Here is a 13,552-nt window from a genome sequence, read left to right on the forward strand (position 1 = left end):
CTCAGCCCTGTGCTGTGTCACCTGCTCTGCACACATCTGAGATGTGCCACATAATGAGGAATGGACACGGGGACGTAAGTTCAAGGAAGAAGATCCCAGTGGGTGGTTTCCCCTGGGCTGTTACTCCTAATGTGAAGTGACCTTCAGACAGTGTCTGTGCCACAGGCCTTCATGGAACCCCCAGGAACAGCTGCTGTCGTTAGTGTTCACCTGGATTCATCTCACCTCTCGTACATGATGTGCATGTTCACATCTCATCTGTACAACGCAGACATGGATTTCTGACCTACTCATTCAGTGTCCATCCATGGAGGGAAGAGCAATGTCTGTGAGCTGGGGAGAGAGGCCAGGGCTGGTAGTGCGGGGCCAGACCATGACGATGCCCTGGGGCAGATGCTGTGGGGTGTCCAGTGCAAAGCGGCACAGTCCAGCCCCTGCTCTGCTGGTCCTGCAGGTCTCTGGCAGGAGGCCTGGCTGTGAGAGGACACTGCTGTGTGCCAGCCCTGCATGCACACAGTTATCAGCTGAACAATCATGTTTCATATGTAGGTCACTTTCTTGGGCATGTTCTTGAGAGAATCTTTGTAAGAAGACCTAAACCTTGAAGCCCTGCCCATAGGAGATCACCTTTCTATCTGGAAAGGCTGTTGTGAGTCCAGCTCTGTCACAGCAGTGCCCACTGCCTGTCCCTGCCTGCACTCACAGCAATGACACACAGCAGGACGGGGACCAAGCTGCCAGAGCACTCAGGTCTTGCACCAACACCAGGGATGAGAAGGAGAGTGTGGGAGTGGAACCAGAACATCTCTGGAAGAACAAGCACTGGTGCTCCCTGGCTGTGCTACTATACTGGATATTTTTCGCCCTTCTCCCACACACATTAACTGTCCCTGCATCTCTAGAAAAGCCTTGTAGGAAGAATATCAGAGAAAAACATCACTGCAGACCTCTTTATTTTGTTTAAATACACAGAGAGCATAGCAGACAGTGAATTAGAAAGGGGATGACAAAAATAAAATGATTTATTAAAAAATCACCACCACCACCACCACACACGCACACAGGTCTGGGCCTCTAATAAGTTCCATTAAAACTGTTATGCATTAAAGAGAAGATCCTGAACACTTTATTATTTTTGAAATGCATCCCGCCATTAGTTTCCTCAGGGCATCCTTGAGCTCCTGGTTCCTCATGCTGTAGATGAGGGTGTTCAATGTTGGAGGTACCAGCGAGTACAGAACAGACACCACCATATCCAGGATGGGGGAGGAGATGGAGGGGGGCTTCAGGTAGGCAAATATGCCAGTGCTGACAAACAGTGAGACCACAGCCAGGTGAGGGAGGCAGGTGGAAAAGGCTTTGTGCCGTCCCTGCTCAGAGGGGATCCTCAGCACGGCCCTGAAGATGTGCACATAGGACACCACAATGAAGAGAAAACACTCAAATCCTATTAATAGACTAAACACAATAAGCCCAAGTTCCCTGAGGTAGGAGTGTGAGCAGGAGAGCTTGAGGATCTGGGGGATTTCACAGAAGAACTGGCCCAGGGCATTGCCCTTGCACAGGGGCAGTGAAAATGTATTGGCCGTGTGCAGCAGAGCATTGAGAAACCCAGTGGCCCAGGCAACTGCTGCCATGTGGACACAAGCTCTGCTGCCCAGGAGGGTCCCGTAGTGCAGGGGTTTGCAGATGGCAACGTAGCGGTCGTAGGACATGATGGTGAGAAGATAAAATTCTGCTAAAATGAAAAACAAAAACAGGCAGAGTTGGGTAGCACATCCTGTGTAGGAGATGGCTCTGGTGTCCCAGAGGCAATTGGACATGGACTTGGGGACAACGGTGGACATGCAGCCGAGGTCGAGGAGGGAGAGGTTGAGGAGGAAGAAGTACATGGGAGTGTGGAGGTGCTGGTCACAGGCTAGGGTGGTGATGATGAGGCCGTTGCCCTGGAGGGCAGCCAGGTAGATGCCCAGGAAGAGCCAGAAGTGCAAGAGCTGCAGCTCCCGTGTGTCTGTGAACGGCAGGAGGAGGAACTGGGTGATGCAGCTGCTGTTGGACATTTGCTTTTCCTGAGCATTGGGGCGCTGTCATGAGAAAAAAAAATGTAGTGAAATGCCAGGGGAGAGTTCTCCGAAAAAGAAAACCAACTCCCTTAGATCCTCCCCTGTCACACACAGACACCCTTTTCTTTTTCTAGGAGAACTTTCTCTAGCACTGTGGTTGGAGCCCTGCTCGGTGCTGAAAAATGTGCAACCGAGAGCAGGGCCTGTGCCCATGGGCTCTCAGTAAGTCAGCCCAGCTATGCAGAAGAGCGGCCACGGGAACGGTGGGGAATTCCTGGTTCTGCTGATACAGAAGGGCTGTCAGCACTTGCTTTCCCAGTGATAAGGAACAGAGATGGTGAAGGCAGTTTAAGAGTTCCAGGATTCTTTACATCTCCCCACATATTCACTGCAGAGTGTTGTTGGGTGTCAGAAACCCTCAGCATTTCTGGTGCATTCAGGGAGAACAGAGCGAGTCCTGTGAGACCAGAGGATGCCTGTGGGTCAGTGCAGAGTGAGGGCAGCTGCTCTGTCCCTCTGTCTGGCTCCAGCTGCCCTGGACTGGCACCTTTGTGAGATGGAGTCTGATCACACTCCCATGTTACCTTGAAAAGCCACCAGGCACTGCTGAGAGCAGAAGGACCCACCTCAGACCATAACATGTCTCACCCTTTCCTAAGGTCTCAGGACCCCACATTTAGCCCAGGACACGCACGACTTCTTTTCACAAAGCAAACAGGATTTCCTCTGTTGCTTCATTTCTGTGCTTCTACACGGGGATTCAGAACACACACAGATGCTGGAGGACAGGTTTGCATCCTGCAGGGAAGCTCACAGATTGGAAGGAAACCTTAGTGAGACAGCCAAGGGTCCTAATGATGGCATTTGATTCAAGGAGACTCAGATCATTCCCCAGCCCCACAGACTGCATTGCCCATAGCCCCACAGGTCAGAGCAAAGCTGGGACACGTGTTCCCATGGACACACCTGCAGGAAAGGACCCACAAGATCAGGCTGTGACTCTGCAGCTGAAACTGCCACCCCAGAGAGCCTGACAGCAAGAACAAGATCCCAACAGCAGTGACCCAGAGCAGGGGAGCAAGAAGGACGATGCGGTGAGGGTGGGTGTGAGAGAGGCCAGGGCAGAGGCAGCCGGGCACTCAGACAGCGTCACCCTTCCCCAGCTGTGCAGCCACCTCCCAGACACCAACATTGCCGGGCAGCTGCTCTCAGCCCCTGTGCTCTGCAGAGGAACTGGAGCTCTGGCTGCACAGGAGCTGCTTCATGCCTTGGAGCCCCCGGCCCTGAGGGCAGAGGCTTTGCTGGGTGGGACAGGAGGCCAGGGGGCTGCTCACAGGAGGGATCTGCACTGCAGGGGATCACAGGGACTTTTCTCTGTTCTCCCTCTCATAACAATTCCGAGTTTAGTTTCCTCTCATTTCTGATCATTTCCCTGCTACCTGGAGATTCTCCCCCTGGGAGGTGTTTCCCTGTCCATGTCTCTTCCCTGTCAGTGCTCACAGACCCCATCCCACCCTCTGTGCCCTCCCCCTGGCCCTACAGATCCTGCCTGTTCCCAGGGCACTGCCTGGGGGCATCTTCCTGTTTGCAGGCTGGAAAACAGGACAGGTCAGACTAGTCTGATGGGTCCAGCCAAGGTGATGCAGGTGCTGTGCACAGGCAGAGGGGTGGTGAAGGGATGTTATGAGCCTTCTGGCAGATGTACTGATCACTCAGAGTTGCAGTTCAGGAGTCTCAATGACTTGTTTAAGCATGAGAGCTCATTTTCATTTTATCCTTTCCTGCATCCCCCACCCCTTGGGATAGGAAACTGAAAAGACAGGCTCCGGAAAGATCCTTATGTGTCTGGTAATTCTGGCATTGATCTTGTCCTTAAGGCATCCCCTTGGAAAAATGTTGGGGGTGATCTGGACCTGTGAGCAGTGCTGACCCACACAGCATCCTCTCCACAGCAGAAGCACCTTTCCTGCCCTGATAGGGTTTGCGTCTTCCACCCACAGCTTCTCCCCACAGCACCGTGGGGGAGATCCCAGGTAGACTGAGCGCTAACCCTGGCAGGCGGCAGAGTCCCTGCCCTGGCACAGCCCTGGGGTGCAGGGACCCTGCTCTGCAGGACAGCCTGGGCACCCCTGCCTGCACATTTACATTTACACCCCACAGCCACCCTTGTGAGAACGCAGCATTCACGTCTTGTCCCTCTGACAGTGCAGAAGGCAATCCCTGCTCTGCAGCACATCCTCTCCTCTGCATCAGAGAATCTCTGAGAGTTTTACTCACATGTATCGCAGGCTCTGCAGTTTGACAGCTTTCTGAGATCCTAACATGATTTGCAGATGCAGTAAACCTCCCAGTGCTCCCACCAACCTCTCTCAGTGCTCACAGTGAGCCTCAGTAACGCCCCATTGCTCCCAGTGATCCCCCACTAGCCCTCCCAGTGATCCCAGTAACCACCTAGTGCTTTCATGTGAGCCCCAGCAATGCCCAGTGTTCTGAATAACCCTGCCACTGCTCCCAGCAAAACCCCCAGTAACCCTCCCAGTCATCCCAGTAACCCTCCCAGTGCTCCCAAAAATCCTCTTCGTGCTCCCAATAACCCACCCACTGTTCCCAGTACCCTCCCAGTGTTCCCAGTAACTTTTCCAGTAATCCTCCAGTAACTCCTAATGAACCCAAATGCTCCCAGTAGCCCTCCCAGTGCTCCCATCAAGCCCCCACAGTGCTTCCAGTAACAACCTAGTGCTCCCAGTAAGGCCCCACCAACTGCCCATGTTCCCAGTAATCCTCCCCATACTCCCAGCAACCCCCATTGTTCCCAGTAATCCTGCAAGTACTCCCAGTAAACCCCCAGTGCTCCCAGTGACCCTCTCACTGTTCCCAGAAACCCTCCTCTAATTCTCCTGGTGTTCCCAGTAACCCTCCCTGTAACCTTACCAGTGCTCCCAGTAACCACCTAGTGCTCCCAGTAACTCCCCAGCAAACCCCAGTGTTCCCAATAACCCTCCCAGTGTTCCCAGCAACCCCCCCAGTGCAGCCAGTGACTCCCAGAAGCCCCCCCATTGCTCCCAGTAATCCCCCACTAACACTCCCAGTGCTCCCAGTAACCACCATTGTTCCCAGTAATCCTCCAGTAACTCCCAGTAAACCCCCAGTGCTCCCAGTAATGACCCCAGAGACTGACCCAGTGGTTCCAATAACCCACCCAGTGTTACCCAGTAATCCTTGTAGTGTTCCCAGTGAGCCTCCCAGTAACCCTCCCAGTAACCCTCTCAGTAACCCTCCCAGTAACCACCTAGTGATATAAGTACTCCTCAGCAATTCCCAGTATTTCCAGCAACCCTCCCAGTTCTCCCAGTAACACCCACTCATCCTCCTAGTGCTCCCAGTACCCTCCCAGCAATACCCAGTATTCCCAGCAACCCTCCCAGTGCTCCCAGCAACACCCACTAATCCTCCTAGTGCTCCCAGTACCCTCCCAGCAATACCCAGTATTCCCAGCAATCCTTCCAGTGCTCCAGTAACACCCACTAATCCTCCTAGTGCTCCCAGTACCCCTCTCAGCAATCCCCAAAGTTCCCACTAACCCCTCCCAGTGCTCCCAGTAACCCCCCACTAACCCCTCCAGTGATCCCAGCAACCCCCATTGTTCCCAGTAATCCTGCAAGAAGTCCCAGTAAACCCCCAGTGCTCCCAGTAAACCTCCCAGGGTTCCCAATATTCCCTCACAAATCCTCTTAGTGTTCCCAGTAACCACCCCAGCTGCCCCCCCCAGTGATTCCAGCAACCCCATCAGTGTTCCCAGCAACCCCTCACTAATCACAGAATCCCCGGATGTCAGGGGTTGAAGGGCCCTGGAAAGCTCATCCAGTGCAATCTCCCCATGGAGCAGGAACACCCAGCTGAGGTTCCACAGGAAGGTGTCCAGGCAGGTTTGAATGTCTGCACAGAAGGAGACTCCACAACCTCCCTGGGCAGCCTGGGCCAGTGTTTTATCACCCTCACTGAGAAGAAGTTTTTTCTCAAATTTAAGCGGAACCTTTTGTGTTCCAGTTTGTACCTATTGCTCCTTGTCCTGTCACTGGTTGTCACCCAGAAGAGCCTGGCTCCATCCTCCTGACACTGCCCCTTTCCATATTGATCCCCAGGAATGAGTCCCCCCTCAGTCTCCTCTTCTCCAGCTCCAGAGCCCCAGCTCCCTCAGCCTTTCCTCACACGGGAGATGCTCCACTCCCTTCAGCATCTTGGTGGTTGCACTGGGCTCTCTCCAGCAGTTCCCTGTCCTTCTGGAACTGAGGGGCCACAACTGGACACAATATTCCAGGTGTGGTCTTACCAGGGAAGAAAGGAGAACAAGGGAGTGACCCCCAAGCTGCCTTAAAATAGTGGTGCCAGAATCACCTCAGGCCTCAAAATGGCACCAGAATCACCTCCTCACATGGGACATGCTCCACTCCATCATCTTCATGACATGCAGCTCTCCCTGGCTTTCTGAGGGGGCATCCACTTCACAGCATCCCCATCCTGGGGGCTCTGGGCACCATCCTCTGGGCACTGTGGGGCAGGGGCAGGGTTGGTTGTACAGAAGTGGTTCAGCTCTCCACTCGGGTGTGGAGAGCTGCTGGGTGAAGCTGCCAACTTGGCTCACGCAAGCCAGACAAGACCTTTTCCAGCAATCAAGCATTGATACATCCAGTCTTTCCTGTCACTGAATCCTAGAATCACAAAATAGTTTGAGTTGGAAGTGACATTCACAGCCCATCTGGTCCAACTCCCTTTGGTGATCAGGGACATCTTCACCAGCTCAGGGTGCTCAGAGCCCCATCCAACCTGGCCTGAGATGTCTCCAGGGATGGTTCATCCACCACCTCTCTGGGAAACCTGTCCCAGTGTTTTACCACCCTCAGTGTAAAAAATCTCTTCCTCATTTCACTCCTTGACTCTCTCCTATTCTAGTTTAAACCATCACCCTTTGTCCTATCACAACAGGCCCTGCTCAAAAGTCTGTCCCCATCGTTCTTATCGGCCCCTTTTCAGTCCAGAAAGGCTGCAATAAGGTCTCCCAGGAGCCTCTCTTCTCCAGCCAAACGCCCCAACTCTTAAACTGGCAAACTCGTGACATTTTAATTTTTCAATACACTGCTGTCACAAAACCATGAGCACATCCTTTTATACAGCATTTTATACAGCATCTGTAGACCCCATAGAGCCCAAATGTCAAAAGTGGTAGAAGTGCCCCATAGACCAGTTACCAGTGGAATCCCTCATGGACCAGCACTTTGGCCAACACTGTTGAACGTCTTTATTTTCCCCTCTTTGATGTGACGGAGCGAACCTTCAACTCCTTTGTGGATGGTGCAAAGCTGGGCAGAGGCCTTGGACAACCTCACCTGGTTCACCCTGCACTGAGCAGGACAGTGAGACAAGATGATGTTCACACCTGAGTTGCTCGTGATTTAAGGAATCTTTCCTTTGGAAGGGTTTTGGAAGAAGGAACAGGTGGAGGAACAAGAAAATTAAAAAAAAAAAAAGAAAAAGATAAAAAATAATAATAATTAAAAAAAGAGAGGCAGCATAGGAGACATAAAATGTGTCAAATGAACAGAGCAGTTCCTGTGAAGAATGCTTCTCTACTCAAATTGTTAGCAGGAAATCTATAATCAGCTCCCCAAACTCCCTGTTCTGCTCATTGGCCCCTGGGATTTACAGCACATTTCTTTACATCAGACTCTGCACTGAAGTTTGCACTGATTGTTACAGCTTCTTTGCAGGAATTGCTTCATGTTTCCTTAGAGGACTGGATGTAAACAGGCACCGGGGAATTTTTAATTAGAGGAAACAAAAAAGGAGAAAAAAAAATAAAACACAGGAGAAATTAATAGTCTTTCTCAGTTCTATGGTTAAATTAAGTAGTGTACAGCGAGGTCCATTGCCATAATTGAAGAGTTGCCTGTAGGGAGTACGAGAGCAACTGCTGAAAGACTTTACCTGCCTGAAGCTGAAAGCAGAGGGAGAGCTGAGAGGCTCTGAATGAGCAGAGAGTGAGAGGTGAAGAACCTCTGGGGAGCCATGTAAAGTGCAAATGTTCAGACAGGCTTCTGAAGAGATGAGTTCAGACATGGTGAGCTGGATAAGGACAGGTAGTAACTCCTGGATGTGCAGGGGATTAAGTACACATCGTGATAGACAGAGTTCTGGCAATGCAAGCACAGGGAAAGGCCAATGTTTCATCTCCCACAGTTCATACACATTCTGAAAATTCATATTTGAGCAGGATAGCAATTTCACAGACATTTTATTGAAAATATTGAATTATTTCATCTGATTTAAAAAGTGTGGGTTTCTTGTCCTTGTTGTTGTTGCTTTGGTTTAGTTTGGTTGGGTTTGGTTTTTCAGTTTTGAGGGGAGTTCTCATGTTTTCGGGCTGAGCTCCATGGTCTCACTATAAGCACCCAGTGCAAACCTCAAGAGGTCCCCAGGTACCTGAGATAGACTGATAGAGCAAAGGTGTTTTCATCATTTACAATTAGTATTCAACACTTCTGCATCTAATTAGTTAAGTTTCAGGACTGTAGGTGAAGAGGCAGATATGTGAAGAGCACTTAGAAGATGTGATAGAAGAATATTCCAGTTGATAACATAGAATCATAGAATTATTTCTGTTGGAAAAGACCCTCAGGATCATTGAGTCCAACCACAACCTAAATCTAGAACTAAACCATGTCCCTAAGAACCTCGTCTAAACATCTCATAAACCCCTGCAGGAATGGTGACTCCCCCACTGCCCTGGGCAGCCTGTTCCACTGCCTGACAGCCCTTTCCAGGAGGAATTTTTTCCCAATAGCCAACCTGAACCTTCCCTGGCACAATTTGAGGCCATTTCCTCTCATCCTATCACTTGCTACTTGGGAGAAGAGACCAACCCCCTCCTCCTCTCAGGCAGTTGTAGACAGAGATAAGGTCTCCCCTCAGCCTCCTGTTCTCCCGGCTGAACCCACCAGTTCCCTCAACCGCTCCTCATCACACTTGTGCTCCAGCCCCTCACCAGCTCCCTTCCCTCCTCTGCACTCTCTCTGGTGCCTCAATGTCCTTCTTATGATGAGGGGCCCAAAACTGAACACAGGATTCAAGCTGCGGCCTCACCAGCTCCAAGTACAGTGGCACAGTCACTCTAGTCCTGCTGGCCACAGCATTCCTGATACAAGCCAGGATGCTGGTGGCCCTTTTGGCCAACTGGGCACACACAGGCTCATGTTCAGCTGCTGTCGATCAACACCCCAGATCCCTTTCCACCAGGCAATTTTCCAGCCACTCTTCCCCAAGCCTGTAGCGCTGCCTGGGGCTGTTGTGACCCACGTGCAGCACCTGGCACTTGACCTTGTTAAACCTCAGACAATTGGCCTCAGCCCAACAATCCAGATGGTCCAGATCCCTCTGTATGGCCTTCCCACCCTGCAGCAGATCAACACTCACACCCAACTTGGTGTCATCTGCAAACTTAATGAGGGTGCACTCGATCCCTTCATCCAGATCATTGATAAAGAGATTAAACAGAACAGGCCCCAGTACTGAGCCCTGGGGACACCACTCCTGACCGGCCACCAACTGGATTTGGCTCTAATCACCACAACTCTTTGGGCCCAGCCCTCCATCCAGTTCTTTACCCATCGCAGATACACCATCCAGGCCATGAGCTGCAGCTTCTCCAGGAGATGCTGTGGGATACGGTGTCAAAGGCTTTACTGCAGTCTAAGGACACAACACCCACAGCCTGTGTGGCGGATTCACTCCCCACGACAGACTTTCCCTCATCTGCTCAGCCGGTCACCTTGTCATAGAAGGAGATCAGGCTGGTCAAGCAGGACCTGCCTTTCACAAAGCCATGCTGATTGGGCCCGATTGCTCGTCTGGTATGTGTGACCTCACAGTCCTTTCCCAGCCATGTTCCTGCTGTTGGCCTATCCCCTGCAGAGGCAGAAGTGACCTCACAGCCCCCTGCACAGCCATTGGCTTCCTACTGACCTCATAATACCACACCCATCCATCCCCCTCCTTAGCACCCAGGACCTGACCAAGACTGAAGTGTGTTCTACAGGGTCCTACACCTGCCCCTCTTTCACTGCAGGCTGCAGACACCCATCTCCCTTCCTCTCTGTGTTCAAATTTGTCAAATATATTTTCTACTAACAATGTGAGTGAAAAGCACTCCTCACTGGAACTGCTGTATTTATGTTAATGCCTTCTAGTAATCCCCTTTTACTTTTCTCCATTTTTTTTTTTTTTTTTCCTTTTACTATTCTTCCACCTATTCTCTCTCCAGAAACCTCTCCAAGGCAAAAATTCTGTCAAATCAGAAAAAACCTCAGGTTTGCAGAGAGCTCTCATCTCACTCATCTTGTCTCACTGTCCTGCTCACGGCAGGGTGAACCAGGTGAGGTTGCTCAAGGACTCCATCATCCTCAAAGGCACTGAAAGTGCACAGTGTTACATCTCAGAAGGGGAGAATAAAGATGTTCAACAGTGTTGTCCCAAGTGCTGGTCACTGAGAGATGACACCAGTAACTGGCTGCACAGAGGACTTTGTACCACTGATGATGTTTGGGCTTGATGGTTCAGCCAACTTCCCACCCAGCATCCACTTCTTGAGCCCCATCAGCACCACTCTGGCCAGAAGGAGACCATGGCTGAGCCTTGTAAACACCCCGTACACAACATGCCTTTCTTTCCCCCGTCCATTTGGGTTCAGCAATCCCCTCCTTGTCCTTCACATTCCTGGAAATGGCTGCAGGAGGACGTGTCCCATTCCCTTCCCAAGATGGGAGGAAGGGTGGCCAGCCTGTCATTCTCCCAGTTCCTATTCCTGCTCATCTTGAAGATGGGTTTGAGGTCTGAGATTTCTAAGGACCCAAAAACCATTCTGGTTTCTATGGCCCTTTTGACATCACGACCTGGAATCACAAGAAAGGGTGACAGAGCAGACTGGAGCATTTGAAAAGATCCTGTCCAAGGCAGCTGAGATGAATCTCACTGATCCAGTGGGGTTTGTTCCTGGAGTCACACACAGAAATGTCAGGGTCTGTCAGGTGTCCACATCTGAGCTGGCCTCTTGGACTCCTTCTGCACCCAGGGATGCTCAGAGACAGAGTCTGTCCCTTTTACACATAGAGGCCATAGTCTCAGTTTCTCTCTGGCCTCCTGTTGCTACTCCAAAGGGATGGCAGACACCTCAGCCCTGTGCTGTGTCACCCTGCTCTGCACTGAGCTGAGATGTCCCACGTCATGAGGAATGGACACGGGGACCTCAGTTCAAGGAAGAAGATCCCATTGGGTGGTTTTCCATGGGCTGTTACTCCCAACGTGAAGTGATCTTGAGACACTGTCTGTCCCACAGGCCTTCATGGAACCCCCAGGGTTACCTAATGTCCTTAGTGTTTACCTGGGTTCATCTCACCTCACATACATGATGTGCATGCTCACATCTCATCTGTACAATGCAAACATGGACCTCTGACCTATTCATTCAGTGTAATTCCATGGAGGGACAAAGAGTTCTGAGCTGGGGTGAGAGGTCAGTGCTGGAAATGGTGGTTGTGAGGGGCCAGCCCATGATGATTGCCCTGGGAGTCCAGTGCACAGGGGCACAGCCCAGCCCCTGCTCTGCTGGTCCTGCAGGTCTCTGGCAGTAGGCCTGGCTGTGAGAGGACACTGCTGTGCGCCAGCCTGCACACACACACTGTTCAGCTGTACAATGGTGTTTCATCTGTGGGTCATTTTCTTGTGCATGTTCTTGACAAAAATTTCAAGAAGTCCAAAGTCTTCTGACACTGCCCTAGGAAGATCACTGTTCTTTATAGAAGTACTGTTACAAAGGCTGGCTGTGTGACACAAGTGCCCATTGCCTGTCCCTGCCTGCGCTCACAGCACTGACACACAGCAGGACGGGGACCAAGCTGCCAGAGCACTCAGGCCTTGCACCGACACAAAGGATGAGACTGTGGGAGTGGAACCAGAACAGCTCTGGAAGACCAAGCGTTGGTGCTCCCTTCCAGCTCTTTTTCCCTCCTCCCATGCACACAGGAACTGCCTCTGCACCTCCAAAAAGGCCATCGTGAAAGGATCCCATGAAAATGAGTCACTACAGGGCTCTTTACTTTGTTTAAAGACACAAAGATCATGGCCAGTGATTATAAAAGAAAAGCAGAAAAGCATTATCACAATTTAATGGCAGCATTATCACAATTTAAAAAACACCACCAAGAAAATATAGAGAAGACAGGCTGCACCTATAATTAGTTTCATTAAAACTCCTATATAGAAGCAGATGGGCAGTTTGTTGCTTCATAACAGACTAAGATAAGACTTTCCACAGGGCATCCTTGAGCTGCTGCTGGTTGTTGTTGTTGTTGGTTGTTGTTTTTCTGCAGATATTCCATCTTCAAAAACATGTCCAGGGGAAAGATTCATTGAATCAGAGAGTCAGTCAGGTTTGAAGAGAGCCCTGAGCATCATCTTGTTTCACTCTCTTTCCCAAAGCAGGGTGACCAGGTGAGGTTGTTCAAGGTCTCCGCTCAGCTTTGTGTCATCTGGATCACAGCACAGAAGGGAGAATAAAGACCTTCAGCAGTTTTGGCCCAAATGCTGGTCACTGAGGGATGACACAAGTAACTGCACAGAGGACACTGCATCACAGATTATATTTGGGCTTGATATTTCAGTCAACTTCCCACCAAGTATCCAGTTCTTCAGCCCAGACAGCACCAATCTGGCTATAAGGACACCACAAGAGACCATGTCCAAGGCCTGGCACAATTTCACACACACAACATGCGTTTCTTTCCCCTGCCCGTTTTGTTTCACAAGTCCCTTTCTTTCCTTTCACGTGCCTGCAGATGGCTGCAGGAGGACTTGTCCCATCACCTTCCCAGGGACAGAGACAGGCTGACCATCCTGTGACTCTCCCAACTCTCCTTCCTGCCTTTCTTGAAGATGGGTTTGATGGATGCCAGGACCTCCTCGGTTGGACTGTCATGTTGAAAACACACTCCAGAATCACAGGCAAGGGTGACATAACAGACAGGAAACCTCCCCTGGTGCAAATTGTGGCCATTACCTCCTCCCATATCACTTCCTACTTGGGAGAAGAGACAACAACATCCATGTTCCAACCTCCTTTCAGGCAATTGTGGACAGTGAGAAGGTCTCCCCTCAGCCTCCTGTTCTCCAGGCTGAGCAGCCCCAGCTCCCTCAACCACACCGCATCACATTTGTGCTCCAGCCCCTCAGCAGCTTTGTCACCTCCTCTGCACTCTCTCTAGTACCTCAATGTCCTTCTTGAAATAAGGGACCCAAAACTGAACACAGGATTCAAGATGGGGGCTCACCAGTGCCGAGAACAGTGGGGCAATCACTTCTCTAGTTCTGCTGCCCACATTATTCCTGATACAAACCAGGATGCTGTTGGCCTTTTTGGCCAGCTGGGCACACACTGGCTCATG

At 51.0% G+C, this 13,552-nt stretch overlaps 1 pseudogene; it reads right to left on the minus strand.

Moving 5' to 3' along the window:
- Nucleotides 1-1,103: 1,103 nt before the first annotated feature.
- Nucleotides 1,104-2,276, minus strand: LOC139828982 (olfactory receptor 14A16-like; annotated as a pseudogene).
- Nucleotides 2,277-13,552: the final 11,276 nt, after the last annotated feature.

Source organism: Patagioenas fasciata, chromosome 12 (genome assembly GCF_037038585.1).
Source record: "Patagioenas fasciata isolate bPatFas1 chromosome 12, bPatFas1.hap1, whole genome shotgun sequence".
In the NCBI taxonomy this organism is placed as follows: domain Eukaryota; kingdom Metazoa; phylum Chordata; class Aves; order Columbiformes; family Columbidae; genus Patagioenas; species Patagioenas fasciata.